The sequence below is a fragment of the Desmodus rotundus genome, chromosome 3, assembly GCF_022682495.2.
Source record: "Desmodus rotundus isolate HL8 chromosome 3, HLdesRot8A.1, whole genome shotgun sequence".
NCBI lineage: Eukaryota > Metazoa > Chordata > Mammalia > Chiroptera > Phyllostomidae > Desmodus > Desmodus rotundus.
Genome location: NC_071389.1, coordinates 177,039,831 through 177,066,174, shown reverse-complemented (window position 1 = coordinate 177,066,174; position 26,344 = coordinate 177,039,831). Strand labels below are relative to the sequence as shown.

Below are 26,344 nucleotides of genomic sequence, written 5' to 3'. Positions count from 1 at the left end.
TGGTTAACTCTAAATATTTCTTTTAACTAACTTTTAAAAATTCAGTTATAACATATATACCAAAAAGCATACACAGCATCACTATACAGTCCAAAGAACTTTGACGAATTTAACATATTCATGTAAGTACCGTCCTGATCAGGAAATAGAGGACTCCAGACGTCAGCCTCACGGGCTGTCCATCAACTAACTGCCCTCCCTAAAGGACTTTGCACTGCAGGTTAGTTTTGCCTGTTTTTGAACTCTTCTGTGCCTGAACTCTGCTCAACATAATGTTTGAGCCCATGTTGTTGTGATTAGCAATAGTTCACTACTATACAGTATTCCATTAAAAATACAGCAATGTATTTATCCATTCTCCTACTAAGGTGGGTTGTCTCCTGTTTGTAGTTGTTGTGAACTGTGCTGTGAACATTCTTATACATGTCATTTGTCAAATATAAGTACACGTTTCTGTTGGATATACACCTAGAGGTGTATCTGCTGGGTCAGAGGCATGATGAGTATTAGAGCTTTAATATAACACTGTACTACCCATTTTGTAAGGTATCAATTTACAATTCCACCAACAGTATTTAGATTTCTAGTTGCTCTACAACCTTGCAACACTTGATCTTTTCAAGTTTTTTCATTGTATTTGCTTTAAAATGCTAGCTTTTCTGGTTCATGTATAGTGGTAGTTCATGTGGTTTTATTTGATGACTAATGTGTTGAAAGCCTCTAAAAACTTTTTTAAACCTTCCACATTTAAATCTACAATTCACCGGGAATTTTTTGTGTGTGTATGATAAGAGATGGGGTCAAATTTAGGTTTTTTTTAAATATGGACAGGCAACTGACCTAGGATCAACAGTATGGTGATTGCTGGGGAGAGGGGGATATAAGGAGACTAAATATAATAAAGATTTAAAACAAGATTTTTCTTTCTATACTGCTGTATAATGAATGCCATCTTAATCATAAATTGTGTGTGTGTATATATATACACACACAAATATATATACTTAGATTTATTAATTTTTGTAATTGTGTATTTATGGGCCTGTTTCTGGTCTCTATTCGATTCCACCAATATGTTTATTCTGTACTGCATGTCCAACTGTGTAAATCCTGCAAGTCTGTTTTTCTTCAATATTATTACCTTAGATATTCTTACCATTTGGATTTCCATATAAATTTTGGAATCAGCTCCTGTAACGATTTTGGACATCTTTCATTAGGTTGTGTCTTAGGTATTGATATTTTTTTGATGCTATTATATCATCTTAAAATTTCATTTTCTGGTTATTACTGTTATATAGAAATATAGATTTTTTTACATTGACCTGGTATCTAAGAATACTACTAAACTTACTTTAAAAAAAAAGTATTATTTTTAATTTATATAAAGCTTTTTGGTGTAAATTCATGTTTTTTGGTATAAAGTTCTCAATAACGCCAAAAAATTCCCTCATGCCACTCCTTTGTAATCAATACCTCCTCCCCACCCTCACACCCCGGCAAGCACTGACCTGCTCTCCATACCTGTAGTTTGCCTTTCTAGAATATGACTTAAACTGAATCATATAGTGCATAGCCTTTTGAGAGGGCTTCTTTCACTCCACATGATGTTTCAGGATTCATCCACATGGCTGCGTGCATCAACAGTTTGTGGAGATGTACCACAGTTCGCATATTCACTCACCACTGTGGGACATTTGAGTTCTAGTTTTTGGTGAGTATATATAAAGCTGCACAAACATCTGAGGACAGGTTTCTGTATGAATATAAGCTTCCATTATTCTCGAGTAAATACCTAGGAGGAGTAGGACTGATGAGTCATGTGTTAAGTGTAAGTTTGTATTTATGAGACTGCCAAACAGTTTTCGAAAGCAGTTATACCTTGTGCATTCCCGCCAGCAACACATGACAGTTCCATTTGCTCTGCATCCTCACCAGATCTCGGTATCAGATTTGGGAAGTCCCTAGTTTTGTTTGTTAGGAGTTATTTCTCATAAAGATGATACTAGATTTTAAGAACTGCTTTGTCTGAATCCAGTGAGATGGTCAGATGGTTTTTCTACTTTCTTACAGTTGTTTTTACAGTGAATTATATTCACTGATTTTTGAATACTATCAAAATATTTTTATACATATATGCCCTATTTAATTAGAAAAGCTTACTTATTATTGTATAAATTACTGGAAAATCTTAAGTTACTCTAATAATAGATAAGAAGGTACATGGATAAATGAAGTCTAATGATATCCTAAAAGCTACCACCTAGCCAGAATTCTGTGATCACTTCAGTCATAATTCCTAACAGATCTTTCCCCACCAAGTACAAAGCACATCAGAGAAATGGTGACCAAGGCATAGTCCTAGAGCCTCACGTACCACTCTAAAGTTTAACGTATGGATTCTGAAGCATCTAAAAGAAAATGAACTTCTATTACACATGATGATTGATGCTGTAATAACAGTAACATTATATACTTTTAGAAACCACAAATGAAATTACATTACTGAAATAAGACATTTCCCATGCAACATAAACAAAAAATAAATAATTAAAACATCTGATTGTTTTATATATTAAATACTTCTTGAATGCTATCATATGGCAGAGATCTTAACACCCAGTTGAGAATGATGACATTACTGAATTCTGGCCTGTAGTTATAATCGACCATTTGTTAGTTTTATCTTTTCAATTGACCAGTGTTCTGGCAGTTGTATTTTTTTCACAATTAAATTACAAACCTGTGATCAGAGGGATGGTGATGAGAAGGCCCTAGGCCCTCAGGGCCTAGATAATCTTTTGCAATGAAATCGTCATAATGTTACCAAATGCATTTCAATCCTTGACTTGACTGTATAATCTAGGTTAGAAGGACCTAGGGTGGCCCTGAACACTATGGAGCTTCCCACAATATAGCTCTCTAAAGTTGCCTTAGTCCCCTGTGTGACCTCCCCGTTCACACACCCAGCTATATTTAGTATTTTGGCAACAGTATTTTGTATTTGGTAATGTTCCAATGCTAGCGACAGGCCAGAAAGCAATGTAGATGCCACAGTCAAGTACAAAGACAATACTAGACTAGATATATTGGGTTCTCTTGCAGAAATTCCCAGTAACTCATCTACTAGTCACCATGCATATTCCTCATCCACTCCTATTTGGTTTACCATATTTGGCTTGTTTACCTTATTACCTCATAGAGTACCCTTAGCATTAGAGCATTTTCATCATAGCACCATATGGCAAAAACATTAAATTCCATATAACTAAGCTAAGCTCCCTAAAGACTGGTTACCTGTCAGATAGTATCTATAAGACGCAAGATAAATAAAAATATCAACCTAATGGAACCCAACAGTAATTCTAAGCATATCACAGCAGAGTCCACAGTGCCCTTCAACCTCAACCACCACAATCATCCTTCTTTCCTTTAACTGCTGTGATACGTATCACTATGTGAAAGTCATGGACAAGGAACAAACAGGTCAGTAGGGGGTTTCTGTCAATTACAGCTGACAGTCAATATTATTTTACAGCAGAGTGATTAGACATTTATATAATTTATGAAGTGACGCCCCCCCAATAAGTCTAGTACCCAGCTGGCACCACACATAGTTATTATAATATTATTTACTATAACATATTCCCTATGCTGCACTTTACATATGTGTGACTATTTTGTAACTACCAATGCATACTTTTTACTACCTTCAACTTTTTCACCCAGTCCCCTCACCAATTCCCCTCCTATCTGGCAACCATCAGTTTTTTCTTTGTATCTGTGAGTCTGTTTCAGGGTAATGTTTCTTTAAAGCTGGCATTTAAAACAAAAATATAGCTGATTTTACACAGATAAAAACACACTGAATTTGAATTGGTTGTTCTGTTTGCTCTATGTATTTAAAACAACAAATACACTGTCCAGTGAACTTTGGCTTCTATTTCCTCATGACTGTAAGAAGGTTTTAAAAAAACAACAACTGTTGTTGTATCTCCAGGGCAAAGTGCAAGCTCTACCTCTCCATGGCATACCAATGAAACACTGTGTATAGCAGCAGTTAAAGAATTAACATTTCAGCCCAGGATTTGAAGCAATACCAAGAAAAAAATGAGTAAGATTAAAAAGTCAGAAAACCAAAGGTCCAAGAGCTTTGTAGGAGTGCTTCTTACTAGCCATACAAAGATTTCTCAGTCTAGGTCTCAGATATCACCAAAGTTCCAAAGAAATTTTAGATGCTAGTAGTCAGTTAGTAGAAGATAATACTCTCAAAACTCAAATTTTTGACATGGAAGATACCTCGGTTATTGTCTTGTCCACCCCCCTGATTTTACAGGTAATGAGGAAGAGGAGAATGAATCTGAGGTCTCCAATCCTCTTTGTTTTTTAAAAATGTTTTTATATTTATTGTTAATGTATTTTTTCCATTACTATTTAAACCCCTTATACCTTCCCTCCCCCCGGGGAATCACCACACTGTTGTCCATGTTCATGACTCTTTTTCCCTTTTGCTCAGTCCCTCCACCTCCCAACTCCCCCACCCAGAGCTGTCCTCCTGCTCTCTGCCTGAGCCTGTCTCTATTTTGCTTGTTAGTTCAGTTTGTTCATTGGATTCCACATATGAGTGAGATCATATGGTATTTTATTTCACTCAGCATAATGTTCTCCAGGTCCATCCATGCTGTCACAAAGGGCAAAATTTTTCTTCTTTTTTATGGCCGAGTAATATTCCATTGTAGAAATGTCCCACAGTTGTTTTATCCTCTTTGGAGTACAAAGGTCTCAACTACGCAAGCTGCACTGGTAATGCAGAGATGGGAGAGGCTACTCTGCAGTTAGCACATCCATTCACTGTTTTTCATCCCTGCACCACATCACGCCTGATCTGTGACTAGTTCTAAGGTGCGTTCATATTTTTAAAAGAAAATGGCATCTTACAACTCAATAAAAAAGAAATATCAAGTAACCCAATTAAAAAATGGGCAAAGGGCTTAAGTAGACATTTCTCCAAAGATGATATACGAATGATTAACCAAGTATATGAAAAGATGCTCAGCATCACTAGTCACCAGAGAAATGCAAATCAAAACCACAATAGCATATCACCTCATACCTGTTAGAATGGCTACTATTAAAAGCGAACAAATAAAACACAACTTAAAATAACAAATGTTGGCAATGACGTGGGAAAATTGGAACCTTTGTGATCTTTTGGTGGGATTACAAAATGGTGCAACCGCTATGCAAAACAGTATGGCGGTTCCTCAAAAATTAAAAATAGAACTACCATATGATCCGGTTATTCCACTTCTTGAGTGTATTCCCAGAAGAACTGGAAGCAGGGTCTCCAAGAGATACATGGACATCCATGTGCACAGCAGCATTATCCACAACAGCCAAAAGCAACCCAAAGGTCCACTGACAGATGAATAAACAAAATGTGATCACATATACAATGATAACACATTATTCAGCTTAAAAATTCCTGTCACATGGATGAAACTTGAGGACATTATTCTAAGTAAAATAGATCACAAAAAGACACTTATATGATTCCACTTACATAAAGTAGCTGAAACAGTCAAATTCATAGAAATGTAGAATGGTGGTTAACAGGGGCTGGGGAGAGAAGGAGAAAAGGGGATTTGTTGTGTAACGCATCTGGGGCTTCAGATTTGGAAGATGAAAAGTTCAAAAAAGCTGTTTCACAACAACATGAATATAGCTAACACTACTGAACTGTACACTTAAAAATGATTAGAATGATAAATTTTGTTATTTTTACCACAATAAAAAAAAATCAAAACCAAAAAAGAAACAAAGAAAGAAAACGGCAATAGGTCTGCTACTTTTTCTTGCTGTGTCCCTCCCAACCTTTCATACTCTAAAAAGAGCCAAGAGTTGCTCAAGGACACTGTCTTCCTTCTTCCAAACTACCCGGCAGAAGCAGCCAGCGAGCACACCGCTTGCTCTTGAGTAAGCAGTGCGAGTCTGCAGTCATAGGACAGAGGTAAAACGGCCAGGAGAGGACTTTGGGTGGACTGACCTCTGCTTCTGACTGTGACTTTCTCTCTCAGCCTACAAGAGTGGGGAATGGTGTGCTGGACCCCCAGAGTTGAAGAACCCTGAGGGTAAAGGATAAGGAGACTTTTATGGTAACGTGTTTAAACCAATAAAGAAATGCTGGCAACAATAAACTCCTCGATGACCAAGGTGGCATGCTTTACTCCTCTGCATCCCTTCTAACACCTCATTCTTAGAAGTCACTCAGTAAATATTTGTTCATGCTGATCACAATGACACGCTGAGGACCACGGAGGAAAAGAATGACTCTTTGGTTCAGAAAAAACCTTACCAGACACAGAAACCAAAGTGCTGATTTTAAGGAATAAATTAAGGTCATTTCTTTAACAAAAATATCTACTGATTTCACAATAACTTTTACTTAAAATTTGTATAAAATGACTTTTTCCTAGCAAATGGTTCCCATACTGCCCAACACTATTGACACTGGAAATTCCCCCACCCTAATACTGTATCTCTCTAAAGTTATATCATGTTAATTACATTCTATAACGAGATAGCCACTGGCAGCATCTAAGATCCTGCGTCACAGGTCATTCATTGGCCAGAAAAAAACACTTGAGTCTATCTTTCAGTTGGGACTACAGACAAGAGAAGAAGGGGTTTTCCACTGTACATAATTTTTATTGTTGGCTATAAAACCAAGAAGCTATAAAATCAAGCTTCCTGAATATTTACATTAACAAGGCTCTTAGTCATTCACACAAGGAAAAATGAAAACAACTGTTTTAGTTACATGCTTAAAGGGGTTTCAGTAGAAGGAAAGTTTCTAACTGATATTTGGACATTCTTAGGTAATAAAATTAGACACTTGCCCTTAAGCTGTTTAAAGAAGCTGTTAAACACATACACATACACGCAGTTCATTCTTAAAAATACACCCCAAATTGCAGATGCTTTTTGGCCCCTAAGTGCCATAGTTAATGATGTTTATCTCCAGGATCTCCCAATGCTGACAAACCACAAATGAAATACAGTGGGACCCTTCTATAAGATTTTTGGTAAATAGAAGGTTAACCCTTTTTAGGTCAATGTTTTTACAACCTCTTTTGTAAGTAGTGTAATTGCTTTGTAACTTGTTAAAATGGGAATGATTTTCAATTCACTGTCTACCCAAATTCATACAATCTTGACAGGATTCTACCTGAGGAGCCAGATCACTGCTGTCTCTGTAATGCAAGTAGAATCCCACTTTCAGGCACCTGAAACATCAAAAGTTCTGCCTCATTCAAGTAAAGTTTAGTTGCTACGGTGCATGAAGGCAATCATATCCCTTTAGTTGTCCTTTAATTTTATCTAAGGCAAATATGCAGTGAGAACACTATTAACAAATAAGAACAAAGGCCAAAAGGGGATGTTCTGCCAAGTTTTAACAACAGTGCTTAAAATGCCTCCTCTGTTGGGACAGGGGGCATTTTCTCAGAACACTATATAATACTAAGGGTATTCCAATTATATACATCTATGTATATGATCCCCTACTAAAATAAAATGCAATTAGTTTTCTATTTTCAGTGGAAATTTGGGGCAGAATGTGAGTAATTGCCACAAAGCCAAAATCTATTTCTAGCTTTAACCTTCCATACCAGTGATTTTCAACCTTTTTCATCTCATGGGATATACAAACTAATGACTAATACTCTGCAGCAAAAAATATGACAAAAAATAGGTATAATTTTGATTCATTCACCCTGGACAGCTATTGTTATGTTGGCCATTGTCATTTTTTTAATTTGACAACTTAAGGGAAAAGACTGGTCAGTGCCCCTGACTAACTAGTCAGGTATTGCACGTTTTAAACATTCTTGTAGCACATTGTTGAAAATCACTATTCTATACCACCAGGTCTTTATTGAGGATAATACCCAGCTATCAAGATGACCAAGAACAAGTGCTTAGTTCACCCTGGCTTAATGCCTGTGTTGGTGGCCAGAGGTGTTTCATGCCTAGGGCACATAAAATTTAAAATAAATAAAAATTTAAAAGATGCCTAAAAACACCATACATTTTCATATTCTCTCTCCAATCCTGTTGACTTTTTATTAAGAAAAGATAATAAAATGTAAAAGTCAAAAGACAAGGTAAAAATGAGATAAGAGTTTTACAATGGGAAGTCACCTTGGACATTATCTAATACAATCTTATTTCACAGTTGAGAAAACTGAGACCTTATTGTCTCTAAATTAGCTCTACAACTAATTGGGATACAAGTCTGCATAATCTTCCACCAAAATAAGAAAGAAAATGGATGTGGCCTTGTTTGTGGGGAACACTTAAAACAGTCTCCAGACTAAAAAAAAAAAAAAAAAAGCTAACAAATTACTTAATACCTTTTGTGCTTCCCTTTCTGCATATTTGTGACAGACACATAATTAGCCAGCTACCCAACCGACATTTCTTCCCCTCTAACGTGCTAACAGAATCCCAGTTTTTCCTGGGTAACAAGCAACGTAAGCCCCAGGAAATGACACAATGATGCCCATTACACCAACCATGGAAACCCCATTCCCTGAGCCATACACCACTTCCCAAGTCTCTACTGCGAGTGTGGGAAGTCTTGTGAAACAGTTCAAGTAAATGCTTCTGAAGAGAAAACCAAATGGACACTTGTGAGAAAGGGTTTGTTTTCTGTTAAGCAAGCACAGGAGAAAAAAATCGCTTATCTGTCTCCTGCCTCCTCCCTTCCTTGAAAAGGGATGTGATACCTCAAGCTGAGGCAGTAAGTGAACACACAAAAGCAGTCAAAGATGGGAGAGATCCTGGGACATGACTGAGCAGCTGGACCAACCATGAGATCACCTCTAAACTGCTCTGAACTGCATAAGCAAACGGCTCATGGTTTAAGCCTCTGGTGGTAGCTTTCTGTCAACTACAGTTGAAAGCAGTCCCTGAATTTAAAAAAAAAAAATTTCTTCTGTGGCATGCTATGATTTTCCTGCCCAATTTCACTCCCGTTACACACATATATTGTTTATATTACATGCAACTAAAAAGTGTCAGGATTCCATTTCTCCTGCATAGCTTAGAGATGCATTTGATTACTTTATAGTTACAGTACCTCAACTATAGGACCCTATTAACATAAATGTCATCAGTAGAGAAAATATTAGGGAAAAAACATAATTTAGATCATGTTTGTTTTTGGTTACTGACTTTGATCATTGCTTCTGCCATCTCAAATCCTTTTTGGAATTAAGTACCACATAAATAACAAACTGATAAATGATAAATCTTTTTAAGCTAAACTCTCCTCTCTCCTTTAATCATAACTGTCTGTTAGTAATAAAATAAAGTGTTAAAATTTCATCTTGAATTTATAGCCCCAATCCTGGCTCAGTCGATTATTTTCATATATTGATGCTTATAACCGAAGCTTAGCAATTTACCAGCCCCACAAACAAACTCATGGCATTGTTGTTCTTTCCCAGTGGTTATAACAACAGAATTCAAATACTAGTAAGACATTAAAAGTCAGACTATCCAGTACCGTTATTTAAGTAGTTATTTCAATCACATTTTGATGGAAATATTTCAAGTAATGTTCACCTCTGTGACTCCTGTGACCCATCTCTGCACTGCCCTGGGCCCTGACCTCACTGTGCCTAGAGCGTGGGAGAGCCCAGTTTACCCACGTCTTCCTCTCCATCCTGAATGCTGATTTCCACTCTCTGTCCACAGCCCATTCTGCCTATAGCTGTCCCCATCATCACCAATGTCTACTCCCATTTCCCCCTCTTTCACAATGTCTTCTTTCTAACCTCATGTGTCTTGTCATCCCTCAGCTTCCACAAAGGAGAAGACCAACAGCCTCCCCACTTGGAAGGGGCAAACAACTGCCATGAGCGTCCATTCTCCTCCCAAGTGCATTAGCACCTCTCTCCTATTGACAGTCGAGGAAAAAATGGCTGACTGATCCTGACGTTTAGGAACACTGTATTTTATACACATACGTGGGTTCAGTACTTTTTTAGTTTAAAAAGAAAAACACAGGGAAAGCAAAAGCTCATTTTTTAAGTTACAGTAAAGCACTTTTGCCAACTCCTCCCCTCTGTCTACCCTTCATCCCACCACTCACTGATGATATATGACCTTCTACCAGTTACGGTCTCTGGGTCACCCAGCTCCACCCACACACTAGCATATTCCCATCTTCCCCACACATTAATCAGTTAAAATAGAAACAATACTCTATTGATACAGATGTCGATGTTAGACTACTCTAAAAATCTATTCGGACACTGCACTAGTTTATATCATTTTCAAAGTATGGTCCAGAGATCCTGGTTGGAGGACCCCAAGACCCTTCCAGGGGATTCACCATGTTAAAATTATTTTTAGCCATACAAAGAGGTTATTTGCCTTTTTCACGCTCATTCTCTCATGAGTGTAGATCAGTGAATCCAAAGGACACATGTTGTGTGATAACGTATTACTCTGGCAGCTAATGAAACCTATGCTTATACATTCTTCTGTTTCTTAGAATTTTCTAAGGTAGCAAATTTAAGGTTTAAATATGCATTTTTTAAAGAAATTAACTCAGTGTGTTCTTACTACTTCTATTTCCTAGCATAGCAATCTTCGTTATATCTGCTATAATCTTCATTCTCATTACCATCAAATGAATTCATTGAAAAATAAAGAAATTGAATGTTTTAAGCACTGATATGATAAGCTCTTTAAAAGCAAAACGTTGTTTTCAAATTAGAAATGAAAAAGCCACAGAAGCATTGCACAGAGTAACTTATCAGACAGCACTGGCTGAAGCAGTACCCACTGTAGCTTAGGAACTAATAGAGCTTCGTATGGTTGACACTTCTGAATGTCTGCTGGATGAAAAGTCAGAAGAAACCACAGCGATGCCACTTACCCATGATGCAGTATCTCTCAAATTAAATAGTTTACTGCTAACAAGAACTACAAGGTAATATCTCGCCTCAAGGATAGTACTTTTTGCTTTGTAAGTGGACAAATCCATGGATGTGGATGGACCTACAGTTTTGTTTATATCATGGTATCCACGCCAACTAATCATCGAAAAAAGCTGTCCTTTATGTGAATGCTTGGCAACGAATACAAGTGCTGCCGAATTACTCAGAGTATTAAATAACTTTTTGAATCTCATGATTTATCCTGAAACAACCTTGTTGATATCTGCTCTGATGGTACAAAAGCAATAAACAAAGTGCTAGTACTTTAGCATGAACCAGGGGTACAAAACTATACCAGTAATAATTATATTCCTCACTGTCTATCAATTATTTTTAAAAAGCCAGTTTCACTTTCAATATAATTGATAAAATAAGTTATTAATTTTATTAAATCTCACTCTTGAGAACTTCTTCTTTTTAACATTCTGTGGTGAAATGGGAAGTACACACAAAAATCTCTTCTGCTACATACCTAAAGGAATAGTTGCCTTAAGGAAATGCATGTATGAAATTGAGTTGTGAGCTAAATTACACATTTTTTTCATAGTTTACCATTTTTGCTTAAGAGAATGACTGGCAGACAACTTACAGTTTATTCAGACTCAGGCATTTGGCAAACATTTTCTCTAAAATGAATAAAGTGATCCTGATACTTCAAGGAAAAACTGACAGTATCTGTTGCCAATGATAAAATTTGAGCTTTTAAGAAAAAAATAGAATTATGTAAAACTTGAACTCAACACTAAAATCTTGACTGCTTTCCAATTCTTAAAGACTTTTTTGATGAGATTAATGGTCATACTAATTAATGTAATTTGTATAAGCAAATATATCAACATTTGAAAAATCTGCAAACTCAGTAAACCATTATTTTTCAAATGATCAGTGTATGATGTTATAAAATCATATACACAAAGATCCAGTCAAAGTACAAGATGAACCAATAGATTTTTAACCTTACAAAGCACAAAAAATTCAATGATATGGTTTCAAAGTTAACACTGCAACACTGCAACTAACCTTTAAGAACCTACCACTTTTTGAGTTTTGATGTAACAAAGAATATTCACAATTACATGAGAAGATAGTGAAATACTCCATCCACCCTTTTTCACCTATGTATCTGTGTACAGCTGGGTTTTCTTTATACACTTCAAACAAACAACATATTAAAATAGACTGAACATAAAAGCAGTACTGAAAATCCATGTGTCTTCTATTAAAGCAATATATTAAAGAGAATGGCAAAATGTAAAACACAACCATACTTCTCACTGTATTTTTCTGTTTTGAAATAGTTTTCATAAAAGTATGTTACATATGTTAACCTTTAATTAATTTATTTTTAAATGAATGACTATTTTAAACATTTCTCAGTTTTAATTTCTAACGTACTCTATATTGATAGACATAGTCCACATACACAAAACATCTTTGGGATCCTTAGTAATTTTTAAAAGCACCATAATTTTTGGAGACTGCAGGTTAAAAAAAAAGCACTTATAATTATGTTTGCGTAAGAGAATGGGTACCTGAAAATGAGTCAGAAGATCTCGGATCCGTTCTAGCACCACTTCTTACTGGCTCTGAGATTTGGATAAATCACTTAATCTAAGGCCTTAGTTTCCTCAGCTGTAAAATGGGTAACTAATGTCTTGTTCTGAAGATAAAAAACAAAATATGAAAAAGCAATTTATCAACTACAGGTATATTATTACAAGGTCTCAGAGAGTTTTAAACATTTCTAATGACTATATTTTTATAAAATTCTCCCTTCTTAAAAATTTATTACTAAAAGAACTTACAAAAAATGCAAAGTGAAGATTTTTCATTAGCCAATTAGCTCAAATATCCATTAACATAAGGTTACTGTATGAGATTTCTTCCCTTAAAGTTATAATTGGTAATGCATAATTTAACTATACCATTTAACTGATTGTGACTATTTCCAAATTATATATGTAAGGCACAGAAAATAGTAACAAACCCGATGTACCTATTATCCAGCTTTAATAATCAAAAATTTGCCAATACTATTTTATTTCTTGTGTTTGTGCTTACCCTGTAATTTTTAAAACAAATACTAGTCATTATTTCATTTTTCAAATGTTTTATTGATTATGCTATTACAGTTGTAATAGCATAAAAAACTGTAATTGTTCCCCCTCTGCCCAGTACCCCCTTCCCTCCAGCAATCCCCCCCTTAGTTCATGTCTATGGGTCATACATGTAATTCTTTGGCTTCTCCATTTCCTATGCTAACTCCCCTTATTTTGTTCTTACCAATTATGCTGCTTTATCCCTGCACCATTTCCCCATTCTCCCCCTTCCCCTTCCCAGCTGATATTCCTCCAAATGATCTCCATGACTATGATTCTGATCCTATTCTCATAGTTTGTTTTTTTTAAGATTCAGTTGTTGATAGTTGTGAATTTGTTGCCTTTTTAATGTTTATGGTTTTGATCTTTTTCTTAAATAAGTCCCTTTAACACTTCCTGTAATAATGGCTTGGTGGAGATGAACTCCTTTAACTTTACCTTGTTTGGGAAGCACTTTGTCTGCCCTTCCATTCTAAATGATAGTTTTGCTGGGTAGAGTAACCTAAGTTGTAGGTCCTTGCTTTTCATCACTTTGAATATTTGCCAGTCCCTTCTTGCCTGCAAAGTTTCTTTTGAGAAATCCATTGGTAGTCCTATGGGAACTACTCTGCAGGTAACTCTGCTTTTCTCTCGCGGCTTTTAAGATTCTCTCTTTGCCCTGGGCTGGTGTGGCTCAGTGGACTGAGTGCCGGCCTGCAAACGAGTGGAGTCACTGGTTCAATTCCCAGTCAGGGCACATGCCTGTGTTGTGGACCAGGTCCCTGGTTGGGGACATGTGAAACGCAACCTATTGATATCTCTCTTGTACATCAATGTTCCTCTCCCTCTCTGTCTCCCTCCCTTCCTCTCTAAAAATAAATAAATAAAAATCTTTTTTTAAAAAGATTCTTTAACATTTGGCATTTTAATTATGATGTGTCTTGGTGTGGTCCTCTTTGGGTCCAACTTGTTTGGGACTCACTGTGCTTTCTGGACTTGTATGTTTTCATGAAGATAGGAAAGTTTTCTTTCATTCTTTCTTTTTTCAACTAAGTTTTCAATTTCTTGCTCTTCCTGTTCTCCTTCTGGCATCCCTATGATTTGGATGTTGGCACATTTGGAGATATCCCAGAGGTTCCTAAGCCTATCCTTGTTTTTTGAATTCTTGTTTCTCCTTTTTGTTCTGGTTAAATGTTTATTTCTTCCTTATGCTCCAAATCATTGGTTTGAATCCTGGCTTCCTTCCCATCTCTGTTGGTTTCCTGTAGATTATTCTTTATTTTACTTAGTGTAACCTTCATTTCTTCTTCTTCGTTTGTTTGTTTGTTTGTTTGTTTGCTGTACTCAAGTTCTCTGAGCATCCTGATAACCAGTGTTTTGAACTCTGCATCTAACAGGTTGGCTATCTCCATTTTGCTCAGTTCTTTTTGGGGGGTTTTGTTCTGTTCTTTCACTTGAGCCATACTTCTTTGCCTCCTCAATTTGGCAGCCTCCCTGTGTTTTTTTCTGTGTATTAGGTAGAGCTGCTTTTACTCCCTGTCTTAAAAGCGTGGCCTATGTAGGAAAGGCACCTGTCAATTGTGTGGGGCAAAGCCTTAAGGGATTGCCAATTGCTTCACTGCTTTGTGGCTGTGTGGGGAAGGCTCAGAAAGGGGACAATACTGCCGCCTGGCTTCTGGCAGTTAGCCCAGGTTAGTCCAGCACTTGCTCCATTTCCAGTCACTTCACCCCTTCCCATGTGCAACTGGTGCCTTTCCAGCTGCTGCCCTGGTGGTGAATACCCGAGTGGGTGGGTTTATGTATGTTCTAAGACCATGGTGGCCCTTTAAGCAGCAAAAATCTGACAGTTTCTTCCACTGCCCCAACCCCCACTGGTTTTTACAGCCAGAGGTAATGGGGATCTATGTTCCCTGTACTAGAACCTTGGGCTGTGCAGTCTGGCCTGGGGCTGGGATCGCTCACTCCCAAGGTATCCCTCGTGACCCGTCTGCTGCCATCACTACCACCGCGACCCTTCCACCCCACACTGCATCCTCTCTGCCTGTCTCCCTGACTTCACCCCTCCTACCCATCCAGATGACTGTGACTATGAATCCTTGGTTGTTGGACTTCCATACAGCTCCATTTTCTATTGGTTCTGGGTATAATTAGTTTTGAGATCTGGTTGTAAGTCTTTCTATGGCTGCACAAGGAGGTTAACTGTGTCTACCTATCTTGACTGCTCATTTTACCTATAAATATTTCCATATGTACCTTTAACATATGAATATTTTCTTAATATTCTCACAATATCAATAATATAAAAAATTTATGGTCATAATTCTTAAATACCACCTAATACATACTCCATGTTCTAATTTCCTGATTGTCTCCCCCAAAGAAGTCTGTTAGTTTGTACCATCAAAACATGATTCTTACCAGTTCATTTTCAAGGAAAACAAGATTTCTAGTAAAAGCTAGGAAGAAAGAAGAAATAATACCATGCCTAATATGTCATGAGCAGCTTACAAAACAAAATCAAGAACTATCTTCCTGCCCTGGCTGATATGGCTCAGTGGACTGAGCACCAGCCTGCGAACCAAAGGGTCACAGGTTCAATTCCCAGTCAAAGCACATGCCTGGGTTGTAGGACAGGTCCCCAGTAGGGGGCATGTGAGAGGCAACCACACATTGATGTTTCTCTCTTTCTTTTCTCCTTTCCCCTCTCTAAAAACAAATAAATAGAAGTAAAATCTTTAAAAAAAAACCCCAAAAACCCAACCTATCTTCCTGAGGAATATGCTTCTCCCCTTCCCCAACCAAACAACAAACAAAAACAAAAAAAGAAACCCACTACAAAATAGGCCAGACTTGTGACACTTCAGTATTCTGAGAAATAACAAGAGGACACAGCTCAGCTGCTCAGAAAGAGAAGTTGATAGGAAACAACCACCTGCCCTTACAAAAAAAAATGAGGTCAGGGTCAGGCAATCTGGAGGTCAGGGTCCAGGTTTCAGAGGAAGCATACTGCTCAAACAAGTCAGGTACATGCCGAAGGCTGTAAGGCAACCAACCCCGCTTCAGATTTCAACTCAAACCTCAAAAACCAGCACTTTAAGCTAGCCATGTGCTAGAAGCACAATCAAAAGTAACAACTGTGAAAATTAATTCAATTTGTTCAGCAAACATTCATCAAAAACCAACTCTACCAGGTACTATCCCAGAATGAGTTGTTTGGGCTTTTTAATTTATACAATGCAAACAATAAGTAGCAATATACTTCTCTCTCTCTGTCTCTCCACATTAATTTCAAAGGGACGAATGAAGATTTTTAATATTAATTACCTTGCCATATACCACTAAAATTTATAGTGCATCTTTTTCTTGAAAATCAGTTTGCCCCACTTCTCATCCAGACATTGAAATAAATCTGAGTTTTACTATCCTTCCCAAATATTTTTGAAGAGTACATGTCACATTAGCTTCTATCACACACACACCACAGACCCCCAGTATTCATATCTACAATACTTCTCTAAATGGAGTATTAAGTTTGGAAGAAAATCAAGGGAATGCTGAAGTATTTCCTACTTCCCCTAAAAATTTTCTTTTCCAAAGGCTTATGCAAGTGCATCAGAATGAACTGTTGATGAAAATTGGTTAGACTGCATATAGAAAAATTTCCCAAAGTGATACACTTAATATAAATCCATTATCTCAATTTCACCTATAAGTTTTTATCTTTAAAATTGCAGAAATGGAGAAGGGAAGGGAACATATTTATTCAAGAATGTTTCAGAAGTACTTTATAAATATGTCCACAAACAAGAAATAGTCATTAAGAAATTTTTACCTGACACTGTAAAGGATATCATCTCAACAACAAAACCTGGCAGTCAGATACCTGCAGGAAGAATCCAGAACTCCCCTTTTCAGAACTGTCACTTTGCTTCAGGTTTCTACTACTTATAAAAGAGTAAAAATACCAATTTTAAGACAGTATTTCCAGTGAGACCACTAAATCCCCTACAAATCTTTAAGGGGACATAATTAAACACATGGAATACAACGTAGTCCAAATTTACTTGTTTATTCCTATATCGTGTGGACAAGACCCAGGGACCCTTTAACCTATTTTACCATCTGGTAGTAAAGCCGAGTAGCTTACATATACGGCCTGTACAACTTTTGTTTCCTGTGCAATCACATAAGGCCCATCAAAACAAACTGTTCTTGGAATTTAGCTTTACTTTATAGCATTATTGGGATGTTGTTCCTAATGGAGAATCTAAGTATAAAGCCTGATACATCACAACCCTAAGTAAATTGTAAACAATGATATTAACCTTACTGCAAAAACGAGTTTAGCAAATGGCAGCAAAAAAAAAGTAGATAAATTGTTAATGAGGAGTTAAAAACTCAAAGCTTACTTCAATCTAAAAACATTTTGTAGATTTTTTAAAAACTGGTTAAATATGAAGTTAATGTGTAGACTTCTTTTCAAATTGGTTTGGATTGCAAATAAATATTGTTATATCATTATCAGTATATCACAGGCAAAATAGGTTAGTCACAGAGTAAGTGGGACTGTAACTAGCCTTCTATAATTTCCTCACCCTGCGCATTATTATCTTCACAAAACATCACCACTTGACATCATATTTTCCACGTAATATTTACTTGGTTATTGTCCTTCTATCTTCTCCCACTAGAACGTAGTTCCATAAGGGTAAATTTGTTATTCTCCACTCTATGCCCAGTTCCCAGAACAGCATCTGGCACATAAGACAAATCCAAATAAATCTGCTGAATGAAGAGATAGATGAATGGCCTCCTTCTTTGACCTTCCCCACTTCCTTTCCTCCAAACACATGTTGACGATCCTTTAAAGCCAGGGTCAAATTCCATTATCTCCATGAAGATTACCTCACCTAATCCTCCAATCTCATTCTCCTTCATACCTTGAATTTGGCACTTCCCTGCTGTCTGATAATTGTTTTATCTTTGCATATGTACATACTTCCCTTAAAATACTAATAATCCTGTCCTTATTAAAGGCATGGACCCAGGTCCCCAACTTTTGGTATCCACCTCAGTATATGAGTATTTACTCAAAAACACTCATTAATAAGTGTTTTGGGTTGATTAATTTATATCTGTACTTAATTTAGAAATAAATTAATAGTTTCAACTTTTTTATAACCTATCCCTTCCTTTCCAATTACTTAATTGAATTTGTAGTGGGTCCCCCCTATTTTAAATGTCTTCGACAGTTTCAAGTTTTACATGCTCATATAATTATAACTCAAGCTCATAATTTATCCATCCTCCCTCCCCCAAGATTAAAATTTTTATGTAATAAAAGAATCTTGTGACTTTTTGGTGATATCTATCTAACCTCAATCAAGAAAGAGGTGAAGTTTCATTACCTTCTTCTCGTTGCTGAGGGATAGGAGGGTATTTTTTCCCTTTATGCCTCTTTCCTTTTATGCCAAGATGTATCCCATTTCCTTCTTTACTAACCATACCCCTGGCAAGCTTTCATTATTTCTTTGTGCCTGTCTTTGGTAATCTGCCTTATATACTTCTTTTTAAGCCACTCCTATTTCATCCAGTTCAGTCATTTATTTGATTACATTTCAAACTCCCTTTCTTAGCCTATGTGTAAGAATGGCATCTTCGTAAGGCCTGAGCCTGCTTCTCTAAACCCAGCAACCTTTTATGAACCTCATCCCTTCACACAGCCAACCCTTGCTCATCTGGGCTAATGAAATGTACAGAAATATCAAATTACCAACAACACAAGAAAATCAAGAAGAAAATGACATGTGGCTTTGGAATATATCATATGTGGCTTTGAACAAGATTTAATTTCTTAATTATGTTTTTACTTACGCCAACATTAGCAACATTTTCTTTTATGATGGTAGATATCTGTTTTGGTTTTAAATTTTGATGTAGTTAATTTTTTAAAAAGCCTATCAAGCATCAACTGTGATTTTTTTTCTATGAAGCCCTTTTAACTAGATTTTTCAATCTGTCATAAAATCTGGTTTCTGTTTCCCCTGATATATTTTCTCCCCTTTCTTGGGATTCTGATCCAAATCAGACTTCCTATATTAATTTACTTCTTCAATTTAAAGTAGTATTTTCTTGAATGCAAAGCATTTTAAAAAACATTAAACATCCAGGGAAATTTTTAGTCCAAACAACACAGCATAGAGAACTCCACTTTTTTAAAGATAGTCCAGGAAAAGTTGGGTTTCTGGGATAAATTACGCTGGTAATTCCAGCAAATTATATTTAGTAGGATATTATGACTGGTTGAAAAACATGAATATTGCACAGCTATCTAAGTCAGCTTCATCAATACATAAACTCACAGACCAAAAGCTCTATGGAATTTAATTCCGAATACAGACATTTACAGAGAACAGCATCAAAACAAACTCACACATCAACCCTAGCTAAGCCCTTCTGATCCCAGGCTAAACTCTGCACCCACCTCAGTCATCATCTCTGCTTCACTTCCACAAATAAGTTTTAAATGTATAAGAAAAAGGACTGGGTTAACAGGATCTTCTCTTTTGCCCCCCTTTTCAATTACTGCCATTAAGCTTTTGGCCAAAGAGACCCCTAATCCTCAATTTTACTGGACTATTTTTCCTTACTTTACAGGTACTCAGTTATCTTACATCTGAATGTAGGTTTATAGTGCCTGAAATGACTTTTTTTCATACACTTGTCACCATATTACCAGCAGAATTAAGAATAAACTCATGTTTAATTTTTCCTCCATGTGGAACCTTGATAAGTACAAATTATTTTACCTAAAGATCAACTTTTGAGCTGGTGTAATTTAGCCCAAATTTTTACATAAGATGTTAAATATTAACCACCACCCCCCAGCATTTTCAACAGCAATCTTCCACTTAGTCCTCAAACTCAATAAATTCTACAACTTTTTTTTTTTTATTTTCTTCACTGAAATATCTGCACAGAGCCTTAAGTTCTTAGCTTTTCAATTTTCTTCTCCAGGCTGCTGCCTTCACCAGAGAACTCCACAAGTCCCAATTAATTAATTAACTGCGGTCTCCCAAACTGTGTGTCCACCAATACACGTAATTCTCGAGGAAAAGTAAATAATTAAAAAGTAACTGGTAAGAATTTTCTTCTTTAAAAATTTACCTTTAAAAATCTTTTTTCTTGATGAAGTTCACAATAGTACAAATCCTTTAAGGAAACAGTTGCTACCTATGTGCACTCTCAATCAGCCCCATAAAATGAGTGGCATAAAGAGGCATTTTTCTGACAGTCTTCAGTTTCCCAAGTAGTAGACATAAGGTCTTCCGTGGATGGTAAATTACACACACACACACACACACACACACTCAAAAGAAAAGAAAAGAAACATACCTGTTCATTTTCTAAACAGGTTTGATAGGTTTGGTTCACTTGTAAGAGCAGAGTGTTTACTTACAGTCTTTCAAAGCAGAAGTGGCAGCCAGAGCACTGGGTAAATAAAGACTTGAGAGAGTTTTTAAAACCCTGCATCTTAACTCACTTCCCCTTCATTCAAGGGGGACGGCACTGCAAACCCCACGGCAAATGAGATTATGCAACAGGTTTTTCCTCCCCACTGTATCCATCACAGGCTGGTTAGAGGTGTGCTTTCTGCGAACAATTTGAGACACCCAGGACTTTACGATCTTTGCAGCCAACGTTTAATAATCATGTTTAGAATTTTGCAGTGTCCATTCATTTTAAGATCCACTTATATTTTCTCGTTAATTACCGGTGTGTGTGTGTGTTAGGAAGTAAACCCCAGTTTTTCCTAAATATTTTCCTTCCTGGTGTTTTATTACATGAAACCACACATGATAAACAGATCCTCGGTTGTCTCCCCAGGCTTTTTTATTATTATTATTATTTCTCACGTTTTATGACTAGTGTGAGTAAATAAGTCAACAGCGCACCAGGTCCCCCAAGATCGTGACTCGGGCCCCGAGTAGGAAAAATTGAGTTGTTGCTAGGTTAGTCCGGTTTCAGAAAGCAACCCCGTCACCACCTAGGTGGCCTCGCCGCTTACACCAAAGGCGAATTTGGGATAATAGGAACAGTCAGGCCGGGGCCCCATTTGGCAGGCGTGTTGGGTAACAGACGCGCCTGGAACTGAGCAGCTTCGCCCGCGCGAGCACAGCGGCTACCCGTGGGGGCTGCCGCTCGCCGCGCGACCCGGCCGCCGGGCCCGCACGGACCGAGTCCCCGCGCCCAGCCGCCCGCCCCCTCGCCGCTCGGCCCGGCCCCCGGCCAGGCCTACACCCCCCCCGCATCAAACGGTCGTGTGGCGACCGGCCGCGGTCGCCCCCACCCTGCCTTCCGAAAAGGGGGCCTGGACGCCCGGGAAGGCAGAGGCGGCGGGGCGAGAGCGCGGCGCCCGGCAGCCGGAGCGGAGGCGAGCCGCGGAGCGTCCGGGCTACCGGCGCGGGCGGGCGCCCGGAGCCCCGCACCCTCCCGCCCGCACAGTCCGCGCGGCCGGTCCGAGGCCACTTACTTTTGGGGCCGCCGACCTCCCGACTCCCTGTGGGGGGAAACGAAGGTTGTCACGGCGTCACCCCTCGGTCCCCCCTCGCCTCTCGGACTTTGGAGGCGCCGCTGCGGAGCCGGGAGGGCGGCTGCGCTCCCGCTCGCGTCCGTCCCGTCGCGCTCTCCTCGTCTTCTTTTTTCACTATATTATCTTCTCCTTCTCTGAGGGGTGGGCGGGGGCGGGAGGCTTAGGAAGAAAGGAGACGTTTGCAAATTTTCTTCACTCCCCCCACCCCCAGTCAGCCTTGAAAAAACAATGTTGAAAGGGGTGAAAAAGTTGGGGAGGTGAAGGTGGGGGGCCGCGTGGAGAACGTGAAAGGGGGAGAGAGGGGTGATAATAATCGTTTAAAAACTGACTAAAGCCCCCCCCCCAAACAGTGATACACAGAAAAAGGGGGAAAGGCGGGGGGGTGGAGTGGGGGGTTGGGGGGAAAAGAGAAAGAGTCGCTGGTCAGGAAACTTCAAGCGCGGATGAGGTCATTGGTTTAAAAATAAAGAGATGGCGTCACTTGAAACCAATCCCAGTGAATGAACTCAGCGGAGCCCGGGGGAAAGGAGGAGACAGGCGAGGGCAGGGCGGTGGGCGCCGGGCGGGGCCGCGCGCCCTCCCGCCCATCCCGCGGCCGCCGGAGCCCGGAGCGCGGCTCCTCGCCCCGTTCCGGCCGCGCGGGGAGGGGTCGAGTCACGTTCCGTTCCCCCGTCCGGCGACTCCGAGGCAGGTTTCGCCGGCGCCGCTGGGAGGAGCCGGGGCTGCCCGAGGAGGCGGCCGCGCGGCCTCCTCCTTCCGCCCCCGAGCTACCGACCCCCGACCCCTCCCCGCCCGGTCCTCGCCCCGGCCGCGCGCCTCCAGCGCCGCGCCCCAGCAGGTACTGCAGGGTTCCCCCCGCATCGAGACCCGGAGCCTTCTTCTCCTCCTTGGGCTGTTTCCAGCGGCCTCACCGGCTTGGAGAAACGCAAACAATGATTTGAGAGAATTACAGTCACTTAAAAAAAATCTGACGAGTCCACAATGCGAGGCACTACCGTCTGTTATGAAAGAGAAGTTACAGGTACTCCAAGAAAAATCACACTGCTGTTTTCAGGCATTCAGCTATTATGTTTGTCGTTGAAAGCCTCCACATGAATGTTCCTAACATTTATTATTTCACTTGGCCTGTGTTTTCTTGTGCTTATTTGTATTTACAAATTTAATGAGTATGAGTAGCCAAAAGTTCTCTAAAAATGTTTTCTACATCGGGCAGTACAAAATTATCTTTAAAATCAGACCAGGGGTTCACTGTCTCTTGAGAAGTGCCAGACCCTGGGATTTAACTCTATGCACTTTGTGCAATTTTTATTTGGATTAATTACAATACCTTTGTTTTGAGACACATTACACACTTTGAAAAACTAGAGACCTGAGGTGGTGACAAACCAGGACTTGGAATCACTGAATAGGACAATCGGGGCTTTATTCCAGTGTTCTTTGAGCATTTGAGCATGAAGCTGCTTCTACTGAGAAGTACTCACGTGGATATCACATAACAAAGATGTGATTAATGACGGAAAAGCACACTGCGAATGGAGTGCTACAGCCAGAATTTATGTGTAGGAATAATCTAGCTCCTAAAATATTCCATTTGCAATGTACTACATTTGGGACATTGGCCCCTAAAAGCATCTTTGTTGTGGAATGTCCATCTGGACCCTGCCTAAGGGATATTTTTAATTGGCTCAAGAACTGAAAAGCAGGTTTAGGGTGGGTGAGGAAGATAAAACATCTCCATACTTAATGCCTTTAAGTCTTGCAACTAAAGTGCATTATGATTGGTAAACATTTAAGGTTAGTATTGGGGTAAGCCCTTGGGAACTTCTGGCCCATCTTCTAGAGGAGGAAAAGGAGACCATCAGTAAAAAAAAAAAAAAAAAAAAAAAAAGCCTGAAAGCCATAGATGGAGAGCCCACGTTCTACTTCTGCCTTTGACCTCTAAAGTTCCTGCTAAGGGGAAGCAATCTTTCCCGCTGCTCCCTGTCCTCTGGTGGCCAGGAGATGTTACTGCAGCTTCCATGGGATTATCTGAGCTCTAGAAAAACCTCTTAAAATCTACCCCTAGACCCCCTGGTTTTAGACGTTTTGAAGGAGTAGTTGGAAAGGATCTGCATTTCAAATCTGCTTCGTTGGAGAGTCTGGGATTTGGGGGAAGGAAGGAAAAGAGAGAGAATCCTTTTCCTAGGGGTAGGAGCATGGATCTTGCCTGGGTGAAAGACTGTGAGAATTGGTGGAATATCCTGTACATGCTGCACCTTCAGCAGCCTTCCTCTGACACATCTTGAAAACTCTCCCCTTTCTACAAGTATACAACAATTAAATTGGAGTGTCTTTCAAGTACTGTGGTTCAATGATAGCCATTATGGGAGCCTTTCTGATGTATATCATCTAATTAGGAAAACAAGATAGAGATTAAAATCTCTATCAGTACTGGTTAAAAGAATCTAACTGAGAAAAGGAGCAATGTAGGGTTTGTCAGGGAAGGCCTCTGCTGAAGAATGCTTTGACCTCATCCTTGAAGTACAGTTAAGTTTTAACTTGGGGGGAAATGGCTCAGTGGAAGGACTGTTCTGGGGGGAATGGCAGAGCAAAAGCCACAAGGTGGAATGAATAAGGTGTGTTCAGATAAGAGGATGAGTAGACCTTTGTAATAGTAGTAGAGTTATGTGTGGAGTGATTAAGAATTGGGTTAAATCTAAGAGATTTAGAGGCACATTATAGAGGTCCTTGACTATTAGGATACATAGATTGTTACTAGTCCCTAGGTTAACAGTGAACAAGTTTAATTCACTAAACAATGTGTTTCTCCTTGTTCTACTAAAAGAGCTACATATGCTAACAACAAACATGTGGAAGCAAACTAAAAACATAATACTATTTACAATTGCTCCAAAGAATATGAAATACTTAGGAATAAATCTAATAAGCCATGTATGGAATCTATATGCTGAAAATTATAAAATGCTGATGAAAGAAATTAAAGAAGACCTAAATAACTAAAGAAACTTACTATATTCATGGATTGGAAGAAGCAATATTGTAAATAATGTCACTTCTTCCCAAATTGATCTAGAGATGAACACAATTACTATCAAAATTGCTGCAAGGTTTTTTCTAGGCACAGACAAATATGCTTAACCTAAAACCGCTTCCAGCATGTTTAAAGGGGCAAGTGAGTGCTAGGTTCTCCAAAGGCAGACAAAATGCATCCACTTAGGGCACCAGCAAAACAGGGCTCCAAGGCCTCAAATCAGATCATTAATCTACAAATAAGCTATTATCACTTCAGTACATGTAAATGTATGGTGAATTTAGTATTGTTTTTAGGTAGAGTTAAATATGGGGGCGGGGCACAAAAATTTTATTAGGATTAAATGGAGGAGGAGCACCATAATCTTTTGTGCTTAGACCTTCTTCAGGTTTTAGTCCATCCCTAGCTAAAATGTAAGCATTCATTTAACAATTGGTAATCAAGGGCCTGTGCCCAGTATGTGCTGGCACTGTGCCTTGCTCTGGGAACCTGGCTCTGGGAATACAGATATAAATAAGAGGAGCAAAGCCCCTGCTCTCATGGAACTAATATTCTTCTGGGGAGAGGAAACAATGAGCAAATAAGCAAAAACTCTGGCCAGGACTGTGACAAGATTGACTATACAGGGGAAAAACCTGGCACTGTGCCTAGCAAATGATTTGAGTGTAAGTATGAAGGTGGTTGGCAAACACGTTCATGAGGAGGGGACATTTGGACTGAGGCCTGAAGGATGGCGACGAGGACAGTCATCTGGGTAGAGGAAACGAGTCCCTGGGAGACTCTTCAGCAGAAAGATAGTAACTTGGAGTTGGTGTGTTCCCAGGGCAAGAGAGAGGCCAGTGGAGCTCAAAAGTATAAAACAGGGGTGGGCAGGAACCACGATGTAGAACCTTGTAATGCATGGTAAGGAGTTTGCATTCTATTCTAAAAGACTTAAGCATGTAAGCATGATTATTTTGTTTTTTTAAAGTTTTAATACTATTCTATAAATATTTGTTTAATTTAGCAGCACCCTTTTCCAATAGGAAAGAAACATTTTTGGTAATTTGGTCTATCTCCAGAGTTCCCTTTTAATATCCCGAAATCAAGTGTTCTTAGCCTAGGATTCATGGATCCATAGGTAATACATAATAGGCTTCAGAGGGTCTAGGGACTCCCTAAAATTTTGTGCATATATGCTTGTGTGGGTGTTTCTGTGAGCAGGTCCCTACTTTTCAACAGATTTTCAAAAAGGGTTTTGTTATCCACAAAATAACTGTGACCTACTTTACACTTAAGTCTTGGCTGTGCTTTTTGAGTGGTAGTTGCTGCTATTGTCCTAGGGCTCCTGGCACCATACAAATGAATCATAGTTCTGGAAAGAGGCAAATTCTGCCTCGAAGAGGTGACACTGTGTTGCAAGAGAACAGTACGTATTTGCAGCAGAGTAAGAGGGAGTATTCCAAGAGTTTGCCTCCAAAGGAACTTCCTGTAAGAAAAATTTTACCTGTGTAACGTAAGAACTAGAAGATACCTAAGGCATTACCTGGTACCATCCCGCTCACTTTACATAAGAGAAAGTGAAGGTCCAGAGAGATTAAGTGGCTTGCCCAAGGATGCACAGCTAGTTAGGGACTGAACTGGGATTAGA

General features: G+C 38.9%; 2 protein-coding genes across 3 annotated transcripts in view; one reads left to right on the top strand and one right to left on the bottom strand.

The window, feature by feature from the left end:
• DUSP16 (dual specificity phosphatase 16) overlaps positions 1 to 22,367 on the bottom strand; it is a 74,582-nt gene extending 52,215 nt beyond the window's left edge. The window contains exons 1-2 of one of the 2 annotated variants that reach the window (XM_024575910.3): positions 21,624 to 22,107; positions 12,545 to 12,672 (exon numbers count right to left, since the gene is read on the bottom strand). The gene's annotated coding sequence lies outside the window, so the exon portion shown is untranslated. Of the gene's footprint in view, positions 1 to 12,544; positions 12,673 to 21,623 lie in introns of both variants that reach the window. The other variant, XM_045184092.3, reaches the window with a different exon arrangement.
• CREBL2 (cAMP responsive element binding protein like 2) overlaps positions 22,367 to 26,344 on the top strand; it is a 57,169-nt gene continuing 53,191 nt past the window's right edge. The window contains exon 1 of the mRNA XM_024575562.4: positions 22,367 to 22,704. The gene's annotated coding sequence lies outside the window, so the exon portion shown is untranslated. The remainder of the gene's footprint in view (positions 22,705 to 26,344) is intronic.